Raw genomic sequence first — 12313 nt, forward strand, 5'->3', positions numbered from 1 at the left:
ACACCCTGGCAGACCTCTGCGTACGCCCAGGGTGGAGAATTACAGCTGAATCCTTCTCGTGGCTCTTCCCTGACCCTTCTCCGCTTTGTCGCCGTCAACCTTGAATTGCAGACACCAGAAATGGTCACCAGTTCCTAGCAGCAGCCTCTCCAGTGCCACATATAGAGGAGCAATGACTTCTCTGTTCCTACTCAAGGTTCCCCTGTTTGTGCATGCCAGGGTGGCATTAGCTCTTCTGGACACAGCCTCACACCAGGAGCTCAGGTTCAGCTCATCCTCTACCACGATCCTCACATTTCTTCCAATAATTCCTTCCCAGGACAGAGCCACATTTTGTCTGGAGGGCCACATCCTTTGATCCCAGACGTCCACATTTACAAGGAGCTGCACTGAAATCCATACTGTTTGCTTGCACCTTGCTTATGGAGTGACTTTGATTGAACTGAAACAGTGCCCTGGTCTTTTCACTATTTATGACTCCCCCAGCTTTTGTGTCCTCTGCCAGCTTTCAGGGATGCTAAATCGGAAGGCAAAGGCAGGAATAAATGGTCAATTTTCCTTACCACCAGCATAATACTGGCTTTTAATGGCGATTCCCATCCTTCTAGAAAGGGAAATTTTGTAGAGGGGTTCAGAGATCAGTTCTTGGCTCTATGTTATTTAAAATCTGTATCAATGGCCTGGAAGATTTATTGCCAATCTGAAAAATGCAGATAAGCCGAGAAGTGGCAACATTTGCAGATGACACCATTATGACCTGCTGAAGAACTCTGTGCTGTAGAACTTGTCTCGGTCTCCCTCCAATCAAAGTGGGTCTGATTAAAGAGGTGTTACCTCCCCCCACCTTGCCATGCTAACTTCCTGGGACTCTCACGGCTATCACAACAGTGCAAGCAGAATCTCTTCTGGTCTGGTCTAGCTAGGGACTTTTCAGGACTCCGGAGGAACTGACTCAAGATAGATGAATTGTGGCAAAGTTAGTTAGTTAGTTAAAGCCTGTTATGCCCACTGACGTGTAGGGCAGCAAGGAAGGTCCTCCACTTCTGCCTGTCTTTGGCCATTTTCTCCAGTGTGTCCCAGTTACAACACTGTAGTTCATTCTCTTCATGTCTGCCTCAACAGCATGCCACCATGTTGTTCTGGGCCTCCCACATTTCCGTCGTACTTTAGGCATCCAGCGAAGCGCTATCTTTACAATGGCATCTGCCTCCCTTCTCATCACATTCCCTGTCCATCTGCAGCATCTGCTCATGATGACAGTGGTCATGTCCTCCTGGTGGCATCTCAGGAGTGGGCTGTGTTTGGAGACTGTCTTCAGCCAAAAGATGCGAAGTATCTTGTGAAGGCTGGTGGTGTGAAAGAACGAGAGCTTGGCAAGGTCTCACTCTCTTCCGCCAGCACTCTGGGCTGTATAGTAGTGTTGATATGACGCAGCTCTGGTACAGCTTATGCTTGGTGTGGACACTGTTCTGTCTGTCTCCATGCATTGCTCATGCTTCTGAGGACATTTCTGGCCTTTCTTAGTCTGCTCTGGATGTCATTCTAGGTGCCTCCATCATCAACCTAAGTATGTAAAGCTGTCTGTGCTGGGTAACTCTGCATCCTCTATTTTGATTGGTGCTGGTGAATCTACGTTGAGAGTCATAATCTCTGTTTTTATTGGCTAACTCTTAGTTCAACCTGGCGTCCTAAGGTGCATAGATGTTGTGTCTTTTCTTGCATGTGTTGATGGGTGTGGGAAAGCAACACAAGGTGGTCTGCAAAGTCAAGGTCTTCCAGTTTGGAAAAAGGTGTCCTCTGATACCCCTTGATGTATCTGCTGTTGTTCTCTGCGTCACCCAGACGATCACCACGTTGAACACTGGTGCAGAAACGACACATCCCTGCCTGACCCCAGTCTTGACTTTGAAAGACAGATCACAGTGTCCCACACAGCATGTGAAGTTGGTGTAACAACTCTTGATGAGCTGGAGCATGTGTAGAGGGATTCCGTAGGCTCTCAGAATGCGACAAAGGCTTTCGCTGTATATACTGTCAACAGCCTTCTCTAAGGCGACCAAGGTTACGTACAGCTGACTCTGCCACTCTGTGCACTGCTCTATGGCGTTTCTCAGGGTGAAAATCTGGCCTGTACATCCCCTTCTCCTGCGAAATCCAGCTTGTTCATTCCTCAGAGACTGGTCGACAGCATCTGAGAGCCGCTGGATGATGATCTTGTTGGGTACGGATAGAAGGGAGACCCCCTGCCAATGGCTGCAGTCGCTGAGTGCTCCTCTCTTGGGAATCTTGGTGATGACTCCTTTGGTTCAGTCTTGGGTGTCTGTTGTGCTTCCCAAACTGCTCTAAACAGTGGTTGGAGAATGGTGGCTGCAAGTTCTGGGTCTGCTTTAAACAACTCTGCGCATTCAGGCTGTCAAGTCCTGGAGCTTTGCTGTTTTTCAGGGATTTGATGACTGCCCTGATTTTCTTCTTTCTCTGTTGGATCGATGTTAATATCAAGGTCCTCCTCAGTGTCCTGAATGTCCGCTTCTTCTTCAGGTGCTTGTCTATTCAGAAAGTCTCTGAAACGTTCGGTCCAGCGTGCTTCTTGCTCTTTCTGTTGTCAATAACTGCCCTTGTTTGCCCTTGACAGGGGCACTTGTCCTGCCACGATACTTGCCACAAGCCAGCTTATCACAAACCTTGTTATCCCCACCCTAGCTCTGGTTTATTTATACCTGACCCTGCAGATTTCCAAGACCAGCATCTGATGAAGTGAGTCCGTGCTCACGAAAGCTCATGCTCAAAATTTTTCTGTTAGTCTATAAGGTGCCACAGGACCCTTCGTTGCTGCAAACCAGCTTGGTGATTCTGTACATGTTTCCTTACTCCCCTCGATTAGCTGCATCTTCAGCTTTTGTTGCAAGGTTCTCAATGAAAACCCATTTGTCTGCCTTCACTAGTTTCTTCACTTTTCAGTTTGCCTTGCTATAATTCTGCTTGACCTGGATAAATTGGAGGACTGGGACAAAAGAAATCTGATGTGGTTCAACAAGGAGAAGCGTAGAGTCCCGCACGTGGGGCGGAAGAATCCCAGGCATTGTTACAGGCTGGGGTCCGACTGGCTCAGCAGCAGTACGATGGAAAGGGGCCTAGGGGTTATGGTGGATGAAAGGCTGGATATGAGTAAACACTGTGCCCTTTTAGCTAAGAAGTCGTTCATGGTACCACACCCATGTCTGCCCATGGCCATTTCCCACTTTGGCATTCAGACCACCCACGATGATAGTAAGGTCATGGTGTGATTTAGACTCCATTGCTGCCTGAAGCTGCTCGTAGAAAGTGTCTTTAATTTCTTCACCACTGTCATGGGTTGGGGCGTAAACCTGGATCAAGGTGATGTTCACTTGTCTTCCTTTCAGTCTGATCCTCATCAGTCTGCTGTTGACAGGTTTCCACTATAGCAAGTATTTCTCAATCCCCTGTTTAAGGATGACGGCCACTCCCTCATGATGCTGGTCGTTGTCTCTTCCAGAGTAGAGCAGTTTCCCCTGCAGAAGTCTTCAGTCTCCGTGGTTCTGTCCATGTACTCTCACTAACGCGCACGACATGCAGGTGTATCAGCTCATTTCAGCGACTGTTTGTGCTAGCTTGCCAGTGTGGTACGTGCTTCATGCATTCCACAATTCAGTTCTGGTCTTTGTTGTGGTGTCCATCAGCACGGCAGTAGCTTCCTCATGGCTTGCTGGGCTGTGAGTAATACAGGTCCCCAGAGAAGACTTAGGATGGCCACCGCACAAAATTGTAGGAGAATTTTTTGTTGCTGTTTCCATTACATAGTATTTTTCTAGGTCTGGGTTGTTAGCCATGAGCCGAACTCCCAGCCCGGAGGACCAGTGGATCATGATTAGTTTGATCTCTAATCTTTGATCTGTCTGGCATGGGTGGCCCTTTCGTGAGCACTAGGCTCCGGCCAACACAGGAGCCGCTGAGACACACAAGCCCCACAACCATGACAAGGTAGTGGCAAAGTGCAGGCATGGAAAAATGAGTGTGAATAAACGCAAAGTGGTGAATGTTGGAGTCACTCAGGTAATCTCCTCTCAACATTTAATTAGAATCACAGAATCACAGGGCTGGAAGGGACCTCAGGAGGTCATCTAGTCTAGCCCCCTGCTTCAATGAAAGTAATGGGTAGCAGGTTTAAAACTAACAAAAGAAAGTTCTTCTTCACTCAGCGCATAGTTAACCTGTGGAACTCCTTGCCAGAGGAGACTGTGAAGGCTAGGACTATAACAGAATTTAAGAAAGAGCTAGGTAAATTCATGGAGGTTAAGTCCATAAAAGGCTGTTAGCCAATGGTAGGAATGGTGCCCCTGGCCTCTGATTGTCAGAGGCTGGAGACAGATGGCAGGAGACAAATCCCTTGATCATTGTCTTCAGTCCACCCCCTCTGGGGCATCTGGCACTGGCCACTGTCAGCAGACAGGCTACTGGGCTGGGTGGACCTTTGGTCTGACCCAGCATGGCCGTTCTTATGTTCTAACTAAGTCATCCCAGCCAGGACCTTGTCAAGCTGGGACTTAAAAACCTCTAGGGATGGAGAATCCACCACCTTTCGAGGCAACGCGTTCCAATGCTTCACCACCCTCCTGGTGAAGTAGTTTTTTCCTAATATCCAACCTACTCCTCTCCTTCTGTAACTTCAGACCATTACTCCTTGTTCTGCTATCTGTCACCATTGAGAACAGTTTCTCTCAATCCTCTTTAGAACTCCCCTTCAGGAAGCTGAAGGCTGCTATTAAATCACCCTTAAGTCTTATCTTCTCTAAACTAAACAAGCACAAGTCGCTTAGCCTCTCCTCATAGGTCATGTGCTCCAGCCCCTTATTCATTTTTTTTGCCCTCTGCTGAAACTACTCCAGCACATCCACATCCTTTTTATACTGGGGCCCTCAAAACTGGACACAATATTCCAGATGTGGCCTCACCAGTGGCGAATAGAGGGGAATAACTGCTTCTCTAGATCTGCTCAAAATGCTCCTCCTAATGCACCTGAGTATGCCGTTAGCCTTCTTGGCTACAAGGGCACACTGTTTACTCATATCCAGCCTTTCATCCACCATAACCCCTAGACCCCTTTCCGTCATACTGCTGCTAAGCCAGTCGGTCCCCAACCTCTAACAATGCTTGGGATTCTTCTGCCCCAGGTGCAGGACTCTACACTTCTCCTTGTTGAACCACATCAGATTTCTTTTGGCCCAGTCCTCCAATTTATCCAGGTCCCTCTGGATTCTCTCTCTACCCTCTAACGTATCTACCTCTCCCACAGTTTTGTGTCATTCGCAAACTTGCCAAGGGTGCAACTCAGTTCCTCATCCAGGTCAGTAATAAAGATGTTGAAAAACACCAGTCCCAGAACTGAGCTTTGTGACACTCTGCTTGAAATGAACCGCCATCCAGATATTGAGCCACTGACCACTACCCGTTGGGCTCGACCATCAAGCCAGCTTTCTATCCATCTTATAGTCCAAGGATCCAATCCATATTTCCTTAACTTATGGACAAGAATGGTGAGTGAGACTGTATCAAAAGCTTTGCTGAAGTCAAGGTGTATCACATCCACTGACTTCCCCATGTCCACAAAGCTTGTTACCTTGTCATAGAAGCTAATCAGATTGGTCAGGCAGGACTTGCCCAGGTGAATCCGTGTTGGCTACTTTTGATCACCTCCCCTATTCCAAGTGCTCCAAAATGGATTCCTTGAGGATCCCCTCCATTATTTTCCCAGGGATTGAGGTAAGGCTGACAGGTCTATAGTTCCCTGGATTGTCCTTCTTTCCTTTTCTAAAGATGGGCACTACATTTGCCTTTTTCCAGTCATCTGGTATCTCCCCTGATCTCCAAGAGTCTTCAAAGATAATGGCCAAAGCTTCAGCAATGACCTCTGCCAATTCCTTCAGTACCCTTGGGTGCATTAAATCCAGACCCATGGATTTGTGTACATCTATTTTTTCTAGATAGCTCAGAACTTGTTCCTTCCCCACAGATGGCTGCCCTCCACCTTCCCATACTGCACTGTCTAGGACCGTTGTGTGGGAGTTGACTTTGTCCGTGAAGACTGAGGCAAAAAAAGCATTGAGTACTTCAGCTTTTGCTAAATCTGTCTGTCACTAGGTTACCTCCCTCATCCAGTAATGGCCTCACACATTCTCTGATAACCCTCCTATTGTTAACATGCCTGTAGAAACCCTTGTTGTTACTCTTCACATCTCTTACCAGCTGCAGTTCCAGTTGTGCTTTCTCTTTCCTGATTACTCCCTGGCATTCTCCAGCCATATGTTTACACTCCTCCTTAGTCAACTGTCCACGTTTCCATTTCTTGTGAGCATCCTTTTTTGAGTTGAAGGTGACTAAGGATTTCCCCGTTAAATCAAGCTGGTTGCCTACCATGTTTGCATTTCTTACTATGCTGCAGGATGGTTTGTTCCTGTGCCTTCAGTGAGACTTCTTCAAAATACTGCCAGTTCTCTGAACTCTTTTCCCCTTCATCTTTGTTTTCCCAAGGGATCCTGCTCATCCGTTCTCTCAGGGAGTCGAAGTCTGCTCTTTTGAATTCAAGGTGTGCGTATAAAGTTTGTAGAGGATACCAAGCTGGAAGGGGTTGCAAGTGCTTGGGAGGAAAGGGTCAGAATTCAAAATGATCTAGACAAAGTGGAGAAATGGTCTGAGGTAAACAGGACGAAGTTTAATAAGATAAATGCAATGTACTGCACTTAGGAAGGAACAATCAGTTTCACACATACAAAATGGGAAGTGACCGTCTAGGAAGGAGTACTGCAGAGAGGGATTTAGGGGTCATAGTGCTAAATGTGAGCCAACAGTGTGATGCTGTTGCAAAAAAGGAAACATGATTCTGGGATGCATTAACAGGAATGTTGTGAGCAAGACATGAGAAGTCATTCTTCTGCTCTATTCAGTGCTCATTAGGTCTATATTGGAGTATTGTGTCCAGTTCTGGGCACCACATTTCAGGAAAGATGTGGAGAAATTGCAGAAGGTCCAGAGAAGAGCAACAAGAATGATGAAAGGTCTAGAGAACATGAGCTAGGAGGAAAGGCTGAAAGAACTGGGCTTGTTTAGTTTAGAAAAGAGAAGATTTAGGGGGGACGATAGTGGTTTTCAAGCACCTAAAAGAGGGTTACTAGGAGGATGGAGAAAAATTGTTCTCCTTGGCCTCTGAGGACAGGACAAGGAGCAATGGGCTTAAACTGCAGCAAGAGAGGTTCAGATTAGACATTAGGAAAAGCTTCCTAACTGTCAGGGTGGTTAAACAGCGGAATAAGTTACCTAGGGAGGTTGTGGAATCTCCATCGCTGGAGATATTTAAGAGCGGGTTAAACAAGCCCTTGTTGGGAACAGTCTAGGTGGCGCTTAGTCCTGCTGTGAGGACTAGGAGGTGAGACCTCACCTCTCAAGGTCCTTTCCGGTTCTATGGTTTTGTCATTGAGAACAGTGGATCAGATCACTGATCCATCTAGTCTTGTATCCTGACCTCCCCCAGCAGCTAATAGGAATGAAGAGAGCTGAGTGATCCGTCGCAGAACATAGGGTTGCACCCCTGACCATCTTGGCTATTGGTGGACGCATTCTCCACTTTTTTTGAACCCAGCTGGTTTTGGTCTTTACATCTCCTAGCAGTGAGTTCCACAGGTTGACTATGCATTGTGTGAAGAAATACTTGCCCTGTTTATTTCAAAACTGCTGCCTAGTAATTTGATTGGGTGACGCCTGGTTCTCGTGTTATGTGAAGAGGTAAATAACACTTCCATCTTCACTCTCTTTGCATCACTCATGATTTGATAGGCCTCTCTCACGTTCCCCCTCATCTTTCACTCTTCTGAACAGTATCTCTTACCCATGCCCAGTCCTTTCCCTGAGCTGGTGAAGTACATGTACGTTGGACAAACCAGGCAAACGGTTGGCCAAAGAATGAATGGACACAGAGCAGAGGTTAGGAATCTCAAGACACATAAGCCTGTCAGTGAGCATTTTGATGGAGTGGGCCCTTCTGTTAAAGACCTGAGAATACGCGTCCTACAGCACAGAGACTTTAAAAGCAGATTATTTAGGGAGATTTGTGAACTGGGGTTCATACTTGCATTCAACTCATTAACACTTGGTATGAACAAAGACAGCAATTGTCTCATGCTTTACACAATCTGCTTCTCTTCCTTTGATGTCCGTAATTATCTCCGGCAAGATACTTAACATCCCGCACCCCGATCCTTCAGTTCTATGTACTTGGTTTGGCAGTTTTTATTGCAATTGTTTTTGGACCTCTGTGCCACATAACTGTGCCTGGACTGGCAATGCTACAGCTCGTCACCCAATAAATCACTTTGGTAGTCTTTAAAGAGCTCCTGCTGGGTTGGTTTGTTAGAATGCAGACAAACACGGCGACCTCTCTGTTATTATGCTCTTCTCCATGCCAGTGCTTTGCCACAGTTAACTCACCTTGCTTCAGGTCCTCTGGAGTTCTGAAAAGTCTCTAGCTGGCCAATTGTCTTCATCTCTTCTCATACAAAAGCAGTTTCAGTAATTTTTGTTGCCCTTCTCTGGATGCTTTCCAATTGCATGTGCAGTCAAGGTGTGAGAGCACAAGGCTGGCATTACACTGTCTGCCTTATTAGCTACCCCTTTCCTAACGGTTTCCACCTGTCTGATTGCTTTTGTGAGCTCCACTGCACGGTGAGCAGATGTTCTCAGAGAATTGTCCTTGAGCTCTTTCTCGAGTGGTAGCGGCTAACTTAGAGCCCATGGTTTTCTAAGGTTAGCTGGGATTATGTTTTCCAACGCGCACCCCTTTGCATCTCTCAACCTGCCATTTTGTTGCCCGCTCAGCAGTTTTGTGGGATCACTTTGTAACTCTCTGCCAGCAGCTTTGGATTTAACCATCTTGAGTAATTTTGCCTCATTTGCAGATTTGCTCCCTCTGATATTTGCCCCATTTTCAGACGCTTTCAAAATACGTAGACCAGCGCAGGTCCCAGGGCACATCCGGGAGCGACAACACTAGTTACCGCTCTCCCTTTTGAAATCCCACCATTTATTCATAAGAACATAAGAATGGTCATTACTGGGGCAGACCAAAGGTCCATCTTGCCCAGCATCTCATCTGCCTACAGTGGCCAGTGCCAGGTGCCCCAGAGGGGTGGACCGAAGACAATGATCAAGCGATTTGTCTCCTGCCACCCATCTCCAGCCTCTGACGATCAGAGGCCAGGGGCACCAGTCCTACCTTTGGCTAATAGCCTTTTATGGACCTAACCTCCACGAATTTATCTAGCTCTTCCTTAAATTCTGTTATAGTCCCAGCCTTCACAGTCTCCTCTGGCAAGGAGTTCCACAGGTTAACTATGTACTGCGTGAAGAAGAACTTTCTTTTCCTAGTTTTAAACCTGCTACCCTTTAATTTCATTTGGTGTCCTCTAGTTCTGATATTATGGGAACAAGTAAATAGCTTTTGTTTATTCACCCTCTCTACCCCGCTCATGATTTTATACACCTCTATCATATCCCCCCTTTAGTCTCCTCTTTTCTAAGCTGAAAAGTTCCAGTCTCTTTAACCCAGCGGTTCCCAAACTCTTCAGCATCACGACCCCCTTTTGATTTTTGAGAAAACCTCACACCCCCCACCTCTTCTTTACCATCATCCAACTCCTCCTTTAACAAACAATTCAATTCATAAGATAAAATAAACACAAAAGCTTGATATAAAAAGGTTATTTAAAATTAAAAATAAGTGCAAATAATTTTTTTGGCCAGGTGCCTGAGCCCTGTGCTGGCCTCCAGAGCTGCCCATACCAGCTGCCCACCCAACTGAGACCTGCGCTGCCAGAGCTGCCCGCCTGAGCCCCACGCTGCCGATGCCAGCTGCCTGCCCGCCCACCAGCCGCTGGGACCAGCTGCCCACCCACCCCAACTGCAGGCCAGATGCCCGAGCCACCTGCCCAAGCCCCATGCTGCTGGTGCCAGCCACCCGAGCCCTGCTCTGTCAGGGTCAGCTGCCTGAGCCCCACCAGCCCCGCGAGCCGCCCACTCAAGCCCATCCCCTGCCCTCCTACAAAGCCAGGCATCCCCAGCTCCCGTCTAACCCCATCCTCCTCCTCCTCCCCCACGACCCACACTCACTGTCATTTGCAGAGGGCAGCTGGCTCCACATGGGTCTTCACTGTCTGCCTGCTTTTTATAGCAGCTGCACCGGGTCACCCACGTAAAATGGCTGGGGCTGAGAGCCCGAAACAAAGGCCGGATCTTTCTTCAGGTGGGGGGGCACGATTGGGGGGCTGGGTCGCCTCACGCCCCCCCTGGAATTTCTTCACCCCCCGGTTTGGGAAACCATGCTTCAAACTCTCCGCAGATGGGACCCGTTCCAAATCCCTAATCATTTTAGGTGCCCTTTTCTGAACCTTTTCTAATGCCAAAGTATCTTTTTTGAGGCAAGGAGACCACATCTGAATGCATTATTCAAGATGTGGGCGCACCGTGGTTTTATAAAGGGGCAGTAAACTATTCTTTTGTCTTAGTTTCTATCTCTTTTAAAATAATTCCGAACACCCTGTTTGCTTTTTTGACTGCCGCTGCACCCTGCGTGGATGTTTTCAGAGAACTAGCCATGATAACTCCCAAGATCTCTTTCCTGATTAGTTGTAGCCACATTAGCCCCCATCACACTGAATGTACACATGAGGTTATTTCTTCCAACGTGCATTACTTTCCACTCATCCACGTTCAATTTCATTTGCCATTTTGCTGCTCAATCCCTCACTTTGTTCCCAGTGACTGAGCCAGGAGAGGACCTTCCCTCTTAGCCCACCGTAGCTTACTTCGCTTAACAGCGTTTGGGCTGAGGCCAAGAGCTCAGCAAGAATCCGGGAAGAGGCATTTCTGTGAGTACTCAGGACAGCACGGCCGTAACTGTCACTGCAGTAACTAGCCAGGAGTTTGGGAAGGGCTGTAAGCCGCTTGCTTTGCAGCCTGAGCCAGTTGCTAATGAAGTGGGGTCAGGCTGGACCTTTACTTAACAGGGGCCGCTGCTGAGTGTCTTGTGCCACCCTCCACAACAGCTGGCTCTGGAGTCTGATGGGGACAGGACCCTGGCCTGGCTAGACTGCCCTGGTCTGAGCCAGGCAGACAACCCCCATATTCCGAAGAGACTTAAGGGCCCAGGTCCTGGGGCATGAGTGCAGGCTGAGCCCAGTGGGGTGGATGGCCAAGGACTTTGCTGGGGCTGAGCAGTGCAATGTCCTTGCGCTGGGCAGGCAGGACAGCGTGCTGGAGGGAGGGAGGAAGGAAGGGGTTAGCATGGGAACGGCTGCCAAGCACTCACCGCAGTCTGCTGCTCAGGTTTCTAGGGGCTCAGGCTGTCTCTGCGTCTCTCTCGCTTGGGACTGCCCTGCAGAGCATCTGAGCCGAGGGTTTGTTCTCTCCTCAGTCCCCCCCGCCCCCCGCCCCCGGGCTGACAGGGCTGTCTCCGAAGGTCAGAGCGACAGCTGTGTGCCAGCAGCTCCTCTCCCTGGCAGGGCCGCGCTGACTTCCCCGGCAGCGTGCTGTGCGGCTCTGTGCTCCAGGTGCCCCAGGGGGATGAGGGGAGCCCATGACGGGAGGGGAGCAGGGTGGTAACCTGGTCGGGGAATGGAGCTCACATCGGCCCCGGGAGCTTTAGTCGCTGCTTTTCTGGGCTGCTGCTGCTGGCTTGGCACAGAGAGGGAATGGGGCAGAGCTGGGCGCTGTCTCAGGAGGACCCTAGGAGCCACACGGCAGCAGGGCTGGTGGAGGGAGCAGGAGCCAGGCTTACAGCTGCAGCTTGGTAACCTGTGCCTGAGGGATACAGCAGCTCTACTGCAGCCTCCTCGCTGGAGTGGTGGCTGGGGGGGAAGGCATGGCCTCTGGGCGTGACAAGGGTGAGTGGAGGCTGAAGACCTCGGTTTGCAGGAGCATAACTGGCAGGCCCAGGAGAGGGGCACGGGGATATGGGAGCAAGCCCTCAATAAGCAGGGGTAAAACACCTGCCACCACTGCAGAGCATAACCCTAGGAACTGGGCAACCCGAGGATTTACTGCCAAGAAACCAGGGGACCTGCAGAAAGTGACGGGAGAATGGGGGAGTGGCCGGGCGGGGGGACGTAACCGACACGAGGGAGGAAGAGAAGGGGCAGGGCTCCAGGCCAACTTGAGCACCAGGGTTCCGTCCCCTCAGTCTCCTTCCTTCTCTCCGAATAACTGGGGAGCTCTCGCAACAGGCGTCTGCCTCTCTCCCTGGGCAGGTCTC

This window comes from Carettochelys insculpta, chromosome 25, assembly GCF_033958435.1.
Source record: "Carettochelys insculpta isolate YL-2023 chromosome 25, ASM3395843v1, whole genome shotgun sequence".
Taxonomy (NCBI): Eukaryota; Metazoa; Chordata; order Testudines; family Carettochelyidae; genus Carettochelys; species Carettochelys insculpta.